This window comes from Mustelus asterias, chromosome 15 (genome assembly GCF_964213995.1).
Source record: "Mustelus asterias chromosome 15, sMusAst1.hap1.1, whole genome shotgun sequence".
NCBI lineage: Eukaryota > Metazoa > Chordata > Chondrichthyes > Carcharhiniformes > Triakidae > Mustelus > Mustelus asterias.
In genome coordinates, this window is record NC_135815.1 from 85,951,023 (window position 1) to 85,969,607 (window position 18,585).

The window sequence follows — 18,585 nt, forward strand, 5'->3', positions numbered from 1 at the left end:
CTCCATGCACAAGTTCTCACCACTGTGCTTAACCGGCCCTGACCTCACCCTGGTCATTCTTTTATTTCTCACGAGTAAAAGGCCTTGGGGTTTTCCTTGATCTGACCCGCCAAGGACTTCTCATGCCCCCTCTTAGCTCTCCTAAGCCCTTTTTGTTTTTAGCTCATTCCTTGCTACCTTGTACCCCTCAAGCAACCCAGCTGAACCTTGTTTTCTCATCCTTACATACGCTTCCTCCTTCTGACAAGACATTCAACGTCTTTTGTGAACCATGGTTCCCTCACTCTGCCATTTCCTCCCAGCCTGACAGGGACATACCTATCAAGGACCTGCAGTATTTGTTCCTTGAACAAGCTCCACTTTTCATTTGTGTCTTTTCCCTGACAGTTTCTGTTCCCATCTTATGCTCCCTAATTCCTGCCCAATCACGTCATAATTACCCTCCCCCAATTATAAGCCTTGCCCTGCCGTATGGCCCTATCCCTCTCCATTGCAATAATGAAAGACACCGAATTGTGGTCACTATCTCCAAAGTGCTCTCCCACAAACAAATCTAACACTTGGCCCGGTTCATTACCCAGTACCAAGTCCAATGTGGCCCCACCTCTTGTTGGCCTATCCACATATTGTGTCAGGAAACCCTCCTGCACACTCTGTACAAAAACTGCCCCATCCGAACTATTCGACCTATAAAGGTTCCAATCAATATTTGGAAAGTTAAAGTCACCCATGATAACTACCCTGTGACCTCCACACCTATCCATAATCTGCTTTGCAATTTCTTCCTCCACATCTCTATTACTATTTGGGGACCTATAGAAAACTCCTAACAATGTGACCGCTCCTTTCCTATTTCTAACTTCAGCCCATATTACCTCAGTAGGCAGATCCCCCTCGAACTGCCTTTCTGCAGCCGTTAAACTATCCTTGATTAACAATGCTACTCCTCCACCTCTTTTACCACCTTCCCTACTCTTATTGGAACATCTATACCCCGGAACTTCCAACAACCATTCCTGTCCCTGTTCTAACCAGGTCTCCGTAATGGCCACAACATCGTAGTCCCAAGTACCAATCCACGCCCCAAGTTCACCTCCTTTATTCCGGATGCTCCTTGCATTGAAGTAGACACACTTCAACCCACCTTCCTGTCTGCCGGTACACTCCTGCGACCTTAATACCCTCCTCAGTACCTCACTACACAACACTGGCTACTGGACTACAGCTCCTTTTCCCATCCCCCTGACAAATTAGTTTTAAACCCCACCCCCGAAGAGCTGTAGCAAATTTCCCTCCCAGGATATTGGTGCCCCTTTGGTTCAGGTGCAAACCATCCTGTTTGTACAGGTCCCACCTTCCCCAGAATGTGCTCCAATTATCCATGTAACTGAAACCCTCCCTCCTACACCATCCCTGCAGCCATGTGTTTATCTGCACTCTCTCCCTGTTCCTCAACTCGCTAGCACGTGGCACCGGCAACAAACCAGAGATGACAACATGGTTTGTTCTGGTTCTCAGCTTCCACCCTAGCTCCCTAAATTTGTATAGTAAAAGTTTTTTGTTTAAAACTCTGGAACCTTATCTTTATTCTCCTTTGTTAACACCTGACATTTCAAACTCTGCCTATTTGAAACAAACAGTTGCTGCCTCCTAACTTGCTCATAACAGAACAAACAGGTGAAAGGCCAAAGGTGCTTAATGACATATTTTTCTTGTGCTTCCATTGGGAAAAATGGTTCTTTGATTCCCAAAAGTCTTCCTCCACTAGGGTTTTCCCCTGCCTCGTGTCTGGGTCTGTTGTAGATTAATGATTGAAATTGATTGGCCTGATTAGGGAAACAGCACCACAATCATAGTATTTATTGCAGAAAGATTATTCATTTCCCTCTTGAACTAAGGCATGGCAGTGAGATACCCACTGATCTCTTATCCTCCTAGATATAAATTTATCCTCCTATATATAAATGTGCAGCAAAGTATGTTAGTGTAAATGATATTGTCGCACTTTTAATGTGTGGGGGAATACTGATCTAAGTTTGGGTCATTTCCCTTCCGCTCCACTATCTTCAATGCATAGAAGAGGCTTGTGAACTATGTCAAGAAGCCGGTTACGGTTTCCAGTCCTCTCTCAAAGTGAGAGAAGAAATAACCAGAATTATAAATAGATTGAAGATGGATTTGAGGTTGAGGAAATAGTTTTGGAAAAGTCGGGGGCGGGGGGGGGGGTGGGGTGTGAAAAGGTGAGCTGGGGAATCCCTCTGGGAAGTTCCCATATAAGGTGCACCTGGCAATTGTTCAGGGGAAGTTGGCCCTTATGACCAATTGGGCTGGAAACCATCTGACAAAGCATTTTAAATTGCCAACTTCAAATGGTTTTGCACTCATAGCTACTCCGAGTTAGGGGGGAAGAAAGCACTTCTAATTTCAGAGCAACTATTTTAAACACCCAGACCAAGCCCTGCACAGTACACTTGCACTCTGCCAATATCTCATAGAAACCCTACAGTGCAGAAGGAGGCCATTCGGCCCATCGAGTCTGCACCGACCACAATCCCACCCAGGCCCACATATTTTACCCGCTAATCCCTCTAACCTACGCATCCCAGGACTCTAAGGGGCAATTTTTTTAACCTGGCCAATCAACCTAACCCGCACATCTTTGGACTGTGGGAGGAAACCGGAGCACCCGGAGGAAACCCACGCAGACACGAGAAGAATGTGAAAACTCCACACACAGTGACCCGAGCCGGGAATCGAACCCGGGACCCTGGCGCTGTGAAGCAGCAGTGCTAACCACTGTGCTACCGTGCCGCCCACATCCCATTCACTTGCCTCTTCCCTTTCAATGGGAGCTTTAAACACTGCTGCTTTATGGCAGCAAGTGCTGTAAAAGGGGCGTGTCCTTTGCTCATCTCCCATTGCACTTTGCCAGTGGAGCCACTAACTTGCTTTGCTTTTTCAATCTCGCCTGGTCAGGATGGGCAGGCGAGATGGGGGGCTTTCAAGTTGCCACAGAGTGGCAGTACACCACCAATTGCCACTCTGAGGAAGTTATGGACCATTACCTTTGTTCGTTTCTTACTGGAGGTTAGCAAAGTGTACAACAAGATTAAATGTAACTTCTTGCGTTAAAGTTTTTTCCTGACTCCAATATAAATAATGGGATTGACAATTCCCAGAAGTAGTGTGTGTTTGTGTGTGGAGGGTCCTGACAGCTGTGAACTTTGCTTATCGAGATGGGATTTTACTGCAGTTTTTCAAGTGGACTGCCCATGTACTTCACATTCTTTGTTTCCTGTTGTGGTTTGAGTGGGGTGGGAGAGGGAGAACAAATATTTTGAAATGGGTGTCTTCCTGTTTTTATGATCTTTGGGTCTCTGAACTTCAAATTATTCTCAAAAGAATTGAGAGTATAGAAAAGATAAGCTGGTCACATATGGAGTACAAAGGGTCCCAGAAAGGAAGTTTGATATGAATCAGTATTTGAGTTCTATGAAGAAACTTTTATTTTTATGACCTCTTGTCAATTTCATCTATATTAACATGAATCTCTTGAGCTGCATCCCCTTCATAAATGGCAAAAAAGTTGAATTTTTGTTAACTTTGCAAATGCTTTGCTCTGCAAGATTCAGTTGCTTACCATCTCTTTCTTCCCCCCCCCCCCCCCACCCCCCTTCCCCAGTGCCTGATAGGTGATTGCTCACTCCAAAACTTCTTGCATCTGGTCAGCTTTCTCCTCTTTTTTTTTCTGCCTTTCTCCATTTGCTGTAGTTATGATCAGTGCTCCAAATTTAATCTTTAACAAATCTCATTCTGCGTGCTGTGTGTTGGAGGGACTGAGGACTCGGTACTCTTTCTTCCTTCAACGATCTTTGCTTCTTCAATCCTTCGCTTTAAACAAGAAGCTTGGTGTGTCTTGTACTAATGGATCCCGGTCCTACATGTAGTATCTGAAGAAATGATGTGGTTAATTGGGTCGCCTGTCCCATTGGGTTGCAAGTCTTTTATATTCTGTGTTACTGTGACCTTGTAACTGGATTGTAACATCCTATTTCATAATGGACAGACATGTGTTTTGTAATTGTAAAGTCAATGAGGGTTGGCTGCGTTGTTTGAAACGTGACCAAATCAGCAGTGGATCTCCTTCCTGGATTTAGAAAGAAATATTTGCATTTATACTGTGCCTTCCACAGCCTTTGGACATCCCAAAGTGCTTTGCAATCCATGAAGTAATCACTGTCGTAAGGTAGGAATCCTGGCAGTGATTTTTACAACCAATGTACTGCCCAGATCATCTGTACTTCTACATTAGTTGAGGGCTACAACAATAAAAGGAAAACTATGCTGCTCTTTGAATTAGTATCATGGGATCTTTTATGTGGAAAAGAGGGCATCTCTAACACTGACATTCCCTCAGTACTGGTGTCGCCTTGAAATAGGGCCTCAGTGGGAACTCAAAACCTACCCTTTCTGACTGACGTGAGAGCACTACCAACAGACATGGTTGATCTCTGATCATCTTTCCACCTTTTTGTTGTTTCTTGTGTATTCTCCCTGACCACTCTTATCCCACTATCAGCTGTGCCTTTAGCCACTGTGCACAATGCCCTGTGCTCTTGTAATTTTCTCCCTAGATATCTACCTCCTTTTAAAGGTTTTCTCAAATTCCATCTCTGACCAAAGCTTTGGGACATCCCTCCTTGCTTCACAGTTTGTATTTTTTTTAAGCCACCAAAATGCTTATTATTTGTCTATCTGCCTTGCCTTTTTTTTTTGATTGCTCTGTCTTCTGTCTAACTGGCACAAAGTTCAAGCTTGCAACAGAAGCCGTCATCAACACTATGCAGCGCTCTAAACTAACTGTCATCTGATATCCCCAAAGGTCCATTCATGAAATGATTGTTGTGTTTATGCTGACCCATAAGGCTGGCTGTGATCAGGGATTCAATCTGTGGAATTTCACCAGTTCATGGGAACAAAGCAAATGGCTGTTGATATTTTTAGCTGATGGGATGATTGTGCGATAGCCCTGAGAGTATTGGTGACTATTTAATTTCAATATAAATCATTGTTATTTTTGGGTGCCCACTGTGGTTTAGTGGATTGCACTGAGTCAGAAGGATGTTGGTTCAAGCCCTGTTCTGGAGCTCATAGTGCAGTACACCCTCAGCACTACTAGACTTTGAGGTATCTCTTGGCTGGGTGTGTGGACAAGATCCCATGGCACTATTTTTGAAGAGAGAAAAGGGAGGCCTCTCTGGTGTTCTGAGAACCCAATGAGACTGATGTATTGTTTCATGCACTCTGCTCACACGTGAGTCTGAGTTCATTTGGTGAACTGGAAGGCTCTTGGCACCAAAATCCTGCACTTTCTGGGATGAACAGGAAGGTTGAGCAAAAATAAAAAGTGCATTTAAAAACCACCTCCAAGTACAAAAGTGTTTCAAGACATACTTTTGATGTGTTATCACTGTTGCAATATAGGGAAACACTACACCCAAATGGCAGCAACCCTTGAACCAGAATGTGATCGTGACTAGATTATCTGTTAGTGATGTTTATCCCTCAGTCAACATTGTCCAGCCATTGGAAAGAACTCCCTACCGTGTTTCAAAATAATTCCATAGGATATTTAGAGTCAGAGGTTTACAGCATGGAAACAGGCCCTTTAGCCCAACCTGTCCATGCCACCCCGTTTTTACTGCTAAACTAATCCTAATTGCCTGAATTTGGCCCATATTCCTCCATACCCATATAACTGTCTAAATGCTTTTTAATAAACAAAATTATACCCGCCTCTACTATTGCCTCTGTAGCTTGTTCCAGACACTCGCCACCTTCTGGAAAAAAATTGCCCCTCTGGACACTCTCTTGTGTATCTCCCCTCTCACCGTAACCTATGCCCTCAAGTTTTAGACTCCCCTACCTTTGGGAAAAGATGTTGACCATCAACCTCTTCTATGCCCCAAATTTGAGGACAGACACCCTAAAAGATTGCACCTCCAGCAGTGCAGCACTCCCTCTAGTCGTTACGAGCCATTAAATCTACTCTAGCATAGATTTTAAGAAGCTGGACAAAGCGACAGCCCCCCCCCCCAATAATACTATTTAATTGTGTTTGTGTTCATCTACATTAAGCAATATACACAGCTTGAAAATGCAGAACAGTAAATGTAATAATCAGGAGTAGACATTTTCATTGGGTAGGTATTTATCTTATTAAAACAAGTGCCCATTTTTAGCCTTTTTATATTTTGCATAGCTTATTTCAAAATGGATGATGAATGTTTCCTGATTTCTCGGATGGACATGAAAGATTGTATGGCATCATTTCAAAGAGCAGCAGGGAAGTTTTCCCTGGTGAACTTTCTGAATATTTATCCTGCAACCAGCCAACATCATTGAAAGACTATCTAATTTTTGTTTGGCTTTGGGACCTTGCTGTGTCCAAATAGGATACCCATTTCCAACATTGCTGATGTGAACACCTACTTCTTCAAAAGTATGTAATTGCCTGTAAATTATGTTGAAACGTCAAGGTTGTGCAAGGTGCTATGTAAAACACAAGTCCTTATTGGCAAAGGCCTGGTGGATGTAGTTGTGTTGCTGTTGGCTGTAGTCTAAACTTGTTCAACATCTGTAATCTCACTTCAAAGGATGTACACATCAAATCATGTTGGCCTCACTCCAGAGTAGTTGGTTCTTCCCTAAACTTGTATGCACAAATCCAAACTCCTGTCACTCCCATTCAGCAATTGGCTCAGATTGCTTCTCATCTAATTAAGTACCTTCTTTTAGTCTACGCTCTCTTGAATGACTCTGCATCATTTAATCTCGCATTCCATTACTGGTGAAATTATTATGTTCTTAAATGCAATCCTCCATTTTCATAATAAACAGATTTTTTTTTGCTGCACCTCAAACTCTTGCATTTCTATGGTGCCTTTTCAGACCATCCCAAGGCATCCTGCAATCAAGTACTTTTGAAATGTTGCTGCAGTCTGTAGTAAATTCAGAAGCCAAATTTTGTGCACCACAAAGCCCCACAAACAGTTGTATGTGGATTAATATCGGGGAGGAAAGTGCGAAATAGTACCATTACTTTGCTCTTTTTAAAAACTAGTTCGGGGAACAGCCAATTGCATCCCTGACTTGCTAATACTGTGTGCTTTGTTTGATGAGGCACTTTTTAAACCCCATTTTCTATCCCTTAACTCTGCACAGAAACATGTAGATTTGGCCAAATCTTGGTCACCATGCTTCCTATCCTATTGTAGACATGCACAGTCACCACAATGGAAAAGATCCCCTTCCTGTTCAATAATCACATGTACCAGCTGTATCTGTGCTAGAAAGTTACTGAACTTAGGGGTGCCTAGGGATGCTTTTTACATTTAAAGGTGCTATCCAAATGCAAGTTGTTGAAGCTATTCACTCCCTCAAACTGGTGATCTCTATCTCTAGTCCATTAAACCAGTAACCCTTGATGCAGTTATCCAGCAAAAATATATCAATCTCAAGTCTTGAAATTTTGCATTCACAACTTTTTGTGGGATGAAGGATCCAGATTTTCACTCCGTAGAACTGGGCCGCCTATTCCAACATCAAAATAATGTTTTGAATATTTACTTTTTGGTGACTGAACTTGTAACTGTATACTTCAATTTTTCCCCTTTAAGACTTTTGATCTTAGCACCCCACCTTGAAGAGGAAGGATCGATTTGTGAAAAGTAAGCAAGCCCCAAGGGACTGCAGCTATCCAAGATAAATAGCTGAGATTAACTTGAGTAAAATGAAAGTGAACAACTGTCTTGCAATCAAGGGATTTAAGAAGATTAAAACGATACAATAAAAGCTCCCAGTTTTTCTCCAGTGTTTTTTGATTTTTCTTTTTTGCTGTCTAGCATTGGCCAAGCAGCCTCTAGCTATGGTATTCTCAAAATGGTAAGAAGTCTCACGACACCATGTTAAAGTGCAACAGGTTTATTTGGTAGCAAAGGCCACTAGCTTTCGGAGCACTGACCCTTTGTCAGGTAAGTGGGAGCTCTGTTCCCAAACAGGGCATATAAAGACACAAACTTTTGAGTTTGTCTTTATATGCCCTATTTGTGAACAGAACTCCCACTTAGCTGACGAAGGGGCAGCGCTTCGAAAGCTAGTGGCTTTTGCTACCAAATAAAGCTATTGGACTTTAACCTGGTGTTGTGAGACTTCTTACTGTGTTTACCCCAGTCCAACGCCGACATCTCCACGTCATTCTCAAAATGCCCACTAAGAACAGTGTAACTTTTGGGCCTCATTCTCACTCTTGCTCTCTCTACAGTGAAGTAATTGTTCTTTGTTGCACCAAGAACTTTCTGCAGTCACAAATTAGACCACAAAGTCCCTGGGGCAGTTTCTGGTTCCTGCTGATTTTCGCTGATGTACATTTCGGACTATGCGGTTGGATGTGATTTTTTTTTTGATCCTGGGCAAAGATGTGGAAATATTTGAGTTCCTTGTCCTAAATGATCCTCTCCATGTCTCTGGTAGAATCCAGAATGGGATGGGGCAGGGTGGGGGAGCTTTAACCTTAAAATTTAGAATTGAGCAGTGGCTGATGTCAGGAGCACTTCAAACACAGGCAGTGGACAATTGGAATTTTTATCCTCAAAAAGCTGATGTTGGAGGTCCATTAAACAGATTAAAAAAAAATTTTTATTGGTGAGAATATCAAGGGATGTGGGGTTAAAACACACTTGAAGTTTCTGCCCTATTAGGAGACTGGAAGGAAATGGTTGGATTTATTTAGAGCTCTAAATGGTCCCTTTTGTAAAGCATTGCAAGACTCTGACCTGTTTTGTTTTAAAAACCACTTGGGGATGAATTTGTGTTTCTATTATGGCTTCCCTTCCCACCTCTAAACTTGGTCAATGTAAACTTTGTTCCCATGCATCTGCTGCCCTTGTCCTTCTGGATGGTAGAGGTTGTGGGTTTGGGATGTGTTGTCAACAAAGCCTTGGTGAGTTGCAGCAGTGCATCTGGTAAATGGTGCGTACATTACTGCCACTCTATGTTGGTGGTGGTGGGAATGGATGTTGAAGGTGATGGATGGGGTGCTGATCAAGTAGGCTGCTTTCGTCCTGGAGGGTGTTGAGCTTCTTGTTAAAGCTGCAGCCGCCTGGGCAATTGGAATAGCATTGCACTCCTGACTTGTGCCTTCTAGATGTGGGCAGGATTTTGGGAGTCAGGAGGTGAGTGACTCTGCAGAATTCGTAGACTTGGACCTGCTCTTGTAGCCACCGTATTTATATGGCTAGTTCAGTTTCTGGTCAATGGCAGCCACCCAGGATGGTGATAGCTGGGGATTCTGCAATGGTAATGTCATGGGAAGATTGTTGGATTTTCGCTTGTCGGAGATGGTCATTGTCTGGTACTTTGACATGAATGTTACTTGCCAGCTATTATCCCAAGCCTGAACGTCTTGCCTCTTTCAGCTCTTTTGTCCATGGTTCAGCCAAGGCTGTAAAGAGCTCAATGGCCCTGGTGGAACCCAAAGTTAGTGTCACTGAGCAGATTCCGTCACTGAGCAGATTCCATCACTGCTTCTCATGCTCTCTCTCTCCAGCCGCACCCGTTTCCTTCATTGCTTCGTGCATAATAATACCACCACACATGCAGAGGATGGATGCTGGTGAACAATGAAGCAGGCGCATTCCAACCTCCCTTTGGTCAGCACAATGATACAAATTTTGGTACACTCCTGTCCATTCCAGTAAGGTCAACTGTGTACTGGACTGTATTCTGGGAGATCCATCAGGCCCATTCCATGCTCCTCCCATCTGGCAATAATGATGGCTATAGAATCCCCAGTGTGTACTTGCATGAGTGCATGAGTTTAACAATGCATGTGCCAAGGCCCCATCGCCTTTGGACCAAAGCAAAATAGAGTTTTGTTGCCATTTTTCTTCTGCATTCCCTATTGAATTTATCAGTAACTATATCCTAGTTATGGACTCCCCCACAAGTGAAACGTCTTTCCTATATCTACTATTAGTGCCCTCAATTTTAAATTCCTCAATCAAGTCACCTTTCTACTGAAAAGATCCCGAGCCTGTTCAGTCTTTTCATAATTATATGGACCCCCTCAGTTCTGTTAAATTTTATTAATGTAGGGACAGTACATTCTAATCATGCCCTGGTTATTCCCTGTTTCATAATTGTAAATACTTTTCATAAGTGAAAAATCATTGACTTGCCCTTAGCTGTGTTTGAAAATGGATTGTGAAGAGTTGGGTAGATAGAAATGGGGTCTGGTGAGGAGGGAGATGTGAAAGGGTTTTATTTTTAGCAGTTCTCATTTTTAAAAAATCACTCACTATCTAGGTCAGTAAATGAAATAAAAATGTTCTCTCAAACCAGTTTATTCTGAGCTTTTGATAAATGGCCAGGTGTGGACTGCACAAGACCCTGGAGCAAGGGAACTGATAAACTGGAGTGCCTGAAAGTCAGTGGAAGATATTTTCATGTGGTTTTAAATACCATGGGAACTTTATTTTAAAAAAGGAAGCCATTTTGTGACTGTTGTTTCTCTGCACCCCACACCACCAGTCCCATTGGTATGGGGCCATAGAGCTACCCCCATCTTTAAGATGTTCTAGTCTGGAATTTGAGATAGTCAATGCAGCACATACAACCCACACTGACTTGATGCAGGGTCAAATGCATAAGAAACTTGCTGCATCTTCAGTTTTAATCCAGTCCCCTACTCTATCACATTTGGTCCTGAATTCTCAATCCTAAGGATCAATTCCCTTCCACCTTTTTCGGATTTCTTTTGCATAGTTAGTCAGTGCAAGTTAGCACCTGAGCACTCATCCTTGAATACCACCCCTTGCTTTCCTCCCTACCTGAATACATAATCTCTGTGCATATACTCTGACCATCTTTTCCCCTCCAGTACCTCAAACCACCAGTCTAGCTTCATTTCGGTCTTACTATTTTAATGAGTTTCTGGTTTTTATTAGTAATTCCACAGTTTGAGAAGGGTTGTGAAGTGTATGGAATGCATTATGCGTAACAGCTGGTGTGAAGCTTAATTATTTAATTGTGAACTGGGGGTTGAATGTAGAATGGTTTTCAGTATGTGTGTATATAGTTGTGAAAATCCAGTGTGAATTGTGACATTTGCATTCTAAAATTGTGTTTTGAAAGAGTCTTGTCAGAAGATAATTGTAACCGTCTATAATGGTGAAGCCTCCTGCTGTAGTTTCCATGACTGGGATCTAGGAATGACAACAGCTACCCTCGCACCTTTTTTCTTCTTCCTGTATTTTCTTCTCTTTCTGTTCTCCTTGGAGTGAGTTTTGAGTCTGACTCGGGGAATGGCTCCCAGTGAATCAGAAGTGTAGGGTTCAAAAGTGTTATGATTCCAGTTGATAATGGGACAGGAAAATCTCAGAATGCAACCCTGGCTCAAAAGGCCATAGCTTGTACATTTTCTTTTTCAGAAAACATCAACAGTTGAGGGTGGCATAGTAGTTAGCATTGTTGCCTCACAGCTCCAGGGACCTGGGTTCAAATCCAGGCTCGGGTCACTGTCTTGCACAGAATGTTGGCACATTCTCCCTGTGTCTGCGTGGGTTTCCTCCCAAAGTCCAAAGATGTGCAGGTTAGGTTGATTTTTGTCATGGTAAATTGCCCCTTGGTGTTGGGGATTTGCAGGATAAATGCATGGGATTACGGGGATAGGGCCTGGGTGGGATTGTCGTCAGTGCAGGCTTGATGGGTCAAATGGCCTCCTTCTGTACTGTCGGGATTCTATGAATACCCTGTTCCTAAAGGCAGTTCCTCTTTTTGTTCCTTTAAATTCAGACTACCTCAATTTCTCTAGTTGCTTTAACTAGCTGCTCATTAGATCCCTGCACTTGTTTTCTTAACTATTACTCCATGGTATGGCTTGTCTTCTAGCAAAGCTGAGATGTTCCCCCTCTCTAGCCTTCTAATCCAACTGCTTCCAGCAGAGCTGCCTTCTCTCTCACTACCTATCTCTAACTGCAATATCCAACTAAAAACTAAACTCAAAAGACCTTCCTACCTTTTTAAAAGAGCCCTTGGTTGCTAAGCAATGAATTCATGCATCTGCCAGCTTTTAGTTACTCTTCATGCTGTAACTTCTCTAAGCACAGTTTTAAGTTGAAACAAAACCCCCACACATTCTTGCCTAACCTGAATCTAGCTGTAGGTTTATCTTGTACAGAAACACTAAATTAAACCCACTTTAAACTATACCTTATTTCTAATTTGAATGATACAAATACCCTTTAAAACCACCTTTTGTTTTCCTGACAAAAGCCAGTCTAGGTGGTCTCAGCAAGTGGAGGCCAAAGATCCAACTCTGAATTCTGGGTTGACATCTGGTGGATAATGGTGCAGGTGCCCCCTAACCATTTTGTGTCTTGGGAGCCCACTAATCTTTTGTATCATACAAGGCTAAACACTATCAACTGGGATAAGGATGGAAGATGTGTTCATTTGGACAGTTGTCAGTCTGAATTCCTCCTCTGCTTCACGCTCCAAGGGAACACTAAAGGGTACAACTACAACCACCTCTATTTATTCCCCTATTTGACTCCCACTTCCTACTTCAGCTGCAGAACTGGTGAGCTTACTTGCTCACTCCAAGCTAGACATGGCCAGCTGGCAGGTTGGATAGCATGGTCCTGGCTAACCTCTTTGTTTGTAATCTATGCATCTCCTTTCCTCCCATCTTCCAATTTTGAGAATTGTGGACATAGTGTTGCCACATTGGCCCCATTTGAAGTAACTGGAAAGTTGTCACCACTTTTGTACAACTTTGCAACTTCATACCATCAGCTCAAAAGAGAAAAATAAGATTTGCATTTCAATAGTGCCTTTCATAACGCCAGAAGTGTTTTGCTGCCAGTGTTGGAAACAGGCAGACAATTTCGACACAAGCACCCACGTACACTAAGATGAAGTGATCAAATCGAATGTTTGTGGTGATGTTGAGTCATAAATGTTGGTCAAGACGTGAGAGCTTCCTTACTTTTCCATATACTGCCACAGGATCTTTTGTGACCATGTTCAGTGTGCAGAAGGGGCCTTGGTTTATTATCTCACCCCAAAGATGGCACCTCCAACAGTGCAACACTCCCTCAGTACTGCATTGGAGCATTTGTCTCTGAAGTGGGATTTAGTCCTGCTAGCTTCTGACTAGGGCAAGAGTGTTATCAGCTGAGCCACAGCTAATATCTGAGCCTCCAAGGATGGTACTTCAAATGATAAAATTTCTGGGCACACTAGCTTTATCTCTTTATATTTGGTGCCCGCTTAAACTGGTGCAGATAGCAGAGGGAGAGATCGTTTGGATGTTAAGGGCTCTTTAAATGCTCTTGTGGAGAAATGTGTCCTGAATAGAAATGTTGCCTGCAGTGCTGGCAAACTGCCACCTTGTGTTATCAGCAAAAACTGGAACCTCCTGCCTAAATTTAAAATGTGGCTGATGGCTCTTGGCTGATCGTTAATCTTCTGACCGGTGGCAATAGTTAGCTACAGGTCGACTGTGGGTGAGGACTGCGTTGAGCACTGCTGCACATCGTGACGTACACCTTTACCGCACAGACCCAGCTGAAGAAAACTCTCTCTCCAGCTTCAGCTGCTGAGAGTTACTGCACTGGATAAGGAGACTCCATGAAGGGTTTTTGTTTTTTTTTTGGAGTGAAAGCTGAAGATGTGCTATTGAACTGGAATCACAAAGCAAATCTTGAAGTCTAAAGGATACATTCTTAAAACATTGCAGGGAGACCAGCCCACAGGGTAAGCAGTCGTCGTGTGTGTGTGTGTTTGTATTGCGCTTTTTAAAATCATTCTGTTTTGAGTGGATGAATGTGATCGCTAATCTGTTCCTTTTAAAGGTTTGCAGTGAGCTGGCAAGGGCCAGCAGCTGCCTTGGGCTTGCACCCACCCTGAATAATTGCCCCTTATTTTAGGTTTATTATCCAGCAGATGAATGGCTTGTTGCATGGTTGAATGATTAAGAGGTATGATGCAAAGGGGCTGGATTTTAGGAGGCTTATTTTTGTGCGTCTGTGTGACATCTGTGGTTTAAAGGAGCAATTTCTATCTGGAGTAATCGACAAACTGTACAAGCAATCAGTCTGACATAAAGACAGACAATCAGGATGTGTTGTAAGCTGTTTGCCTTAAATGTGAACATTAAAAATAACTCTATGGTCTTTTTGATGGGAACTTTAATCTTTGGTTGCCATGTTTCTAGGAGTCAATGTTCTCATTATAGATGGTTTCTAAGTTGGGTTTCAACCTTTTTCTGTTAACTCAGTTTATATCTCCTGTTGGGGGCCCTTTCCCCTCTTCACGCCCCCTACAGTGGGGAGAAAGGCTTGTCCTTTCCACCTGCTCTCTCAATTTTCATTCAATTGGAGAGATTTTCTTTATTTTTGATTATTGTCTGCTGATTAGTTCAGTTCATATTGCCCAAGGAAGTGCCCAGATTGACAGCTGCAGAAGTCACAACCTTGGTGACTGGGAGGAAAAGATGGCACTGGGCAAGATGTTCACCCAGTAACCCCAACTTGTAAATTGGAGGGCTACCAGGACAAATGTAAGCAGGAAGTTACCAACATTTAAATAAGCGCACTTTTTTCTATCCCCACCTCTGCCTTAACCATTTTGTGCCAGATGATACTAAATGCCTGTGGTGGTTTCAGCATGCTAAGCTTGAAAAACCATTCCTGACAAACTATCAATACCATTCAAGTTGGACACTTGGGACCTGTTGCTAGCAAATGATTTGTTGTGGGACCTGTGATCATTAGTTGCCTCTCTACTGATGGCTGGTGGTTCAAATTATATGCTGATGTCTCAAAAGCTTAAGTTTATTTATTAGTGTCACAGGTACACTTGCATTAACAGTGCAATGAGGTGACTGAAAATCTCCTAGTTGCCCACTCTGGCACCTGTTCGGGTACACTGAGGGAGAATTTAGCATGGGCAATGCATCTAGCCAGCATGTCTTTCAGACTGTGGCAGGAAACACGGAGAATGTGCAGACTCCACACAGACAGTGATCCAAGCCGGGAATCAAACCTGGATTGCTGGTGTTGAGGCAGCAGTGCTAGCCACAGTGCCACCCTAAACTATACTTGTACCTATGTTGCATCTTTGATTCATGATTGGACCAAATGGTTGACATGAGTGCCTTGGCCTGGCTCCATAACAGTTTTCGAGCATTGGCTGTGAGATGCTGGAAATGCATTTTAAGGAGTGGGAGGGAACTTAAATTTGCATGACCTAAATGAACATTTAAAGACAAGTCTGAAAAAACTTAAAGAATGGCTGGGTGAGGGTCTTCTGTTTGTTGTTGTCACAGTGAGTTGATTTGATGGGATTTATGTCCTCTCTTTGGCCATACTTTGTGGTGGCCTGTAAACACTTTGGAAGGTGTCCCATTAGATGTCAGCCCTGGCTTAGTGGGTAGTTAGTTCTCAGTAAATATGAGTGACAGGCTGACTTCTTTCCAGGACACAGATGGTGTAATGGCAATCATTGGAAGAATGGCACACGGATTCTTAAATATGTGTTATAATTTTCACAAACACGGGGATCACATGAACAGGATTGAATTGGTCTGTGGGAAGCATCTAAAGGGAATAAACTCTATCACTGTCTTTGCAGTTATATTTACTTTAGAAGCCTCGGATGTAGCCTGTCAGGTCCTCGGGATTTGTCTGTTCTATTTTATCCCTTTTCATCAACTTTTTAGTAGCCCTTTGACTTCTGAAACATCCCCAATTCTCAGACTTGCTCTTCCTGAGAGAGCCATGAATGGATCGATCTTTTTGAACATTGTGTTTCTTTAAATGTTTCCCACTGTGTTCGTTCTTGTTTTTTGGTCTATTTATCCAATCAACCTTGGCCGGCTCACTCCTCATACCTATGTAATTGACTTTAAATTTAAGGATTGGAGTATGTCACGTTCAAACTTAACATGGAATTCAATTGTACTTTGATCACTCTTGGGTCTTTTACCGTGACTAATTAACCCTGCTTCATTATACAATACTAGATCTAAAAATAGCGTTTTCCCTAGTCTGTTCCACTCCAGGAGCTACCACAAAAAACATTCTATAGCTGCGTCTTCTAGACCATCCTTGCCAATTTGATTGTTCCAGTGTATATGAAGATTAAAGTCTTCCACAATTATTACATTTCCTTTTGTTACAAGATCCGATAATTTCTTGATTAATCTGCCCAACTCTTGTGGGCGGGTCTACAAACTACTCCAACCAGTGTTTTCTGATTCTTGCTATTCCTAAGCTCCAGCCATACTGACTCTACTTGATGACGTGGAAGATCAGCCATCATCCCATTAAATGGCAGTGGGCTGAATGGCCTCCTGCTCCTATTTCTTGTTTTCTTATCTTCTGAGCCCAGATCCTTTCTCACTAATGTCCTCATGTTGTCCTTTCCTAACTGGGCTACCCCTCCTCTTTTGGCTTTCTTTCCAAAATATTATGTACGCTGGAATATTTATTTCCCAACCTTGGGTCACCTTGAAACCAGATCTGTAACGGTGATTCGAAATCATTTTTACTACTTTGTGCCACCACTTTATTTGATTATGCCTCCTTGAAGTGGTTGGGACATTGAACAATTTGTTTTTCTTTGCCTTTTGATCTTTGTAAAGAGAACCCAGCATTCACAGTGGTTAAAAAAGCCCCGTTAAAACAATAGGATCTACTGTGCTAATGGAGTGATTTCACACCTGCAGTGGATGCTGGGATAACTGTATCGCCATAACAGCTAGGTAACACTTGAAATTTGTCTTACTTTTTTTTGCTCACTGGCTCTGGAAATGGTAACAAACAAGAAATATAGGTTAATGTTTCAAACCTGGATGACTCTTCGTCAGTACTATGATGAAGGATCATCCAGACTCGCAACGTTAGCTCTGTTCTCTCTCCACAGATACTGTCAGATCTGGTGAGATTTTCCAGCATTTTCTGATTTTGTTTTCGTTCCAGCATCTGCAGTAATATGCTTTTTTTTCTTGGGAAATATAGATTGTTGTTGGCCTGTGATGTATTAGAATGGGAAGTCAGTCAGGTATTAATGTCCTGACTGACAAGTGTCAGTATTTATCTGTTGACTCCTGTGCTTAGTTTTGACATGTGAGATTGATCATATCAATTGGCTTGCAAATGTTATCACTTGAGATCACGAAGTAGTACAGGTGCAGTGAGGCAATACGCACAGGAGTTGAAATCTATTTCCACATTCTCCTCTACCTCGCCCTCCCCAAAACTAAAGTGGAATGTCGAGGAGGGAGGGGGGGGGGGGGCACGTGGCGGAGGGCAAGTGCAAATTTCTGGCACAGGTCCCTCTTCCTTGTTGCCTACCCACATGATTTGAAAAGACGTGATCCCCCTTGCCCTCCAGCCTAGTATAAAACTTGAAATTGGCTCTCCCTGCCACACTTGTAAACAAAATGGCTAATAGTTTTTTAAAAAGCTTTCTTTTCTGACAATGTCAGGGGAGAGGAGCCTCCTGATTTAATTCACTCAGTAATTGCAGAGCTGAAAGCGGTTGCTCTTATTGCGCACAGAGTTCTACAGCAGATCTAAGCAACTCTGCACTGTGACCCTCTGTCCCATCCCAAGCAACATCTGACCACTGCAGCAGTGTCGCCATGGCAACGGCTGCATCACTACTTGAAGCCAGCCTGATGTCCTGCCGACTGCTGAACAAAGCCCCCAGATCCAATGATGGGTTTTTTGTTTGGGAGCCAATCAGAGCAGACTGCTTATGGCTCAGATGGTTGATTGAAAGCATCATGAGGAATAAGCGAGAAAGAGTGATCTCCAGTCAATTAATGGCCACTGATGATTAAGATTTTATTCGTTTTTTTTTAAAGTTGTGTATTTTTGAGAGCGAGGTTTCTGCAGTGACTGGAGTCCGAGGTGAGTATGCCAGCTTAATGACCGCAGTGACTAGCTGTACTCACTGAAGTGATACCAAACATAACAGGCCTCCTAGTGGTTGATAGGCTAAGCTGAGCAGCTCAATAGTGAATGTATCCTATTGTCATGCTCTTGCAGTAGTTCTGTGGTTGAGTACATCTTAGCAGACTGAATCATACATCAGGAGCCATTCAGCCCATCATGCCCATACCAGCTCTTTGAAAAAGATATCCTATCAGTTGCAATCCCTGCTGATCTTTCCTCCTAACCCTGCAAAGTTTTCCTCTTTCTCGATCCCCTTTTTTCCTCTTTGAAAGTTGCTAATGAATTGGCTTCAACCACCCTTTCTGGGAATGTACTCCCAGCAATCATAAATTCATAGAAACCCTAAAGTGCAGAAGGAGGCCATTCAGCCCATAAGTTAACGTTAGTGACTTTTAAGGGGCGTCTAAACAAATACATGAATAGGATGGGAATAGAGGGATATGGTCACTGGAAGGGTAGGGGGTTTTAGTTCAGTCGGGCTGCATGGTCAGTGCAGGCTTGCAGGGCCGAAGGGCCTGTTCCTCTGCTGTAATTTTCTTTGTTCTATAACTGTGCAGTT

The 18,585-nt window shown here is 42.8% G+C and overlaps 1 protein-coding gene across 11 annotated transcripts in view; it reads left to right on the plus strand.

Annotated features, from left to right (window-relative positions):
- LOC144504621 (pleckstrin homology domain-containing family G member 1-like) overlaps positions 1-18,585 on the plus strand; it is a 201,765-nt gene that overhangs the window by 123,039 nt on the left and 60,141 nt on the right. Inside the window, exon 1 of one of the 11 annotated variants that reach the window (XM_078230264.1) lies at positions 13,684-13,818. The exons of the other annotated variants lie outside the window; for them this stretch is intronic. The gene's annotated coding sequence lies outside the window, so the exon portion shown is untranslated. Of the gene's footprint in view, positions 1-13,683; positions 13,819-18,585 lie in introns of those variants that run through there. 11 annotated transcript variants of the gene reach the window in all.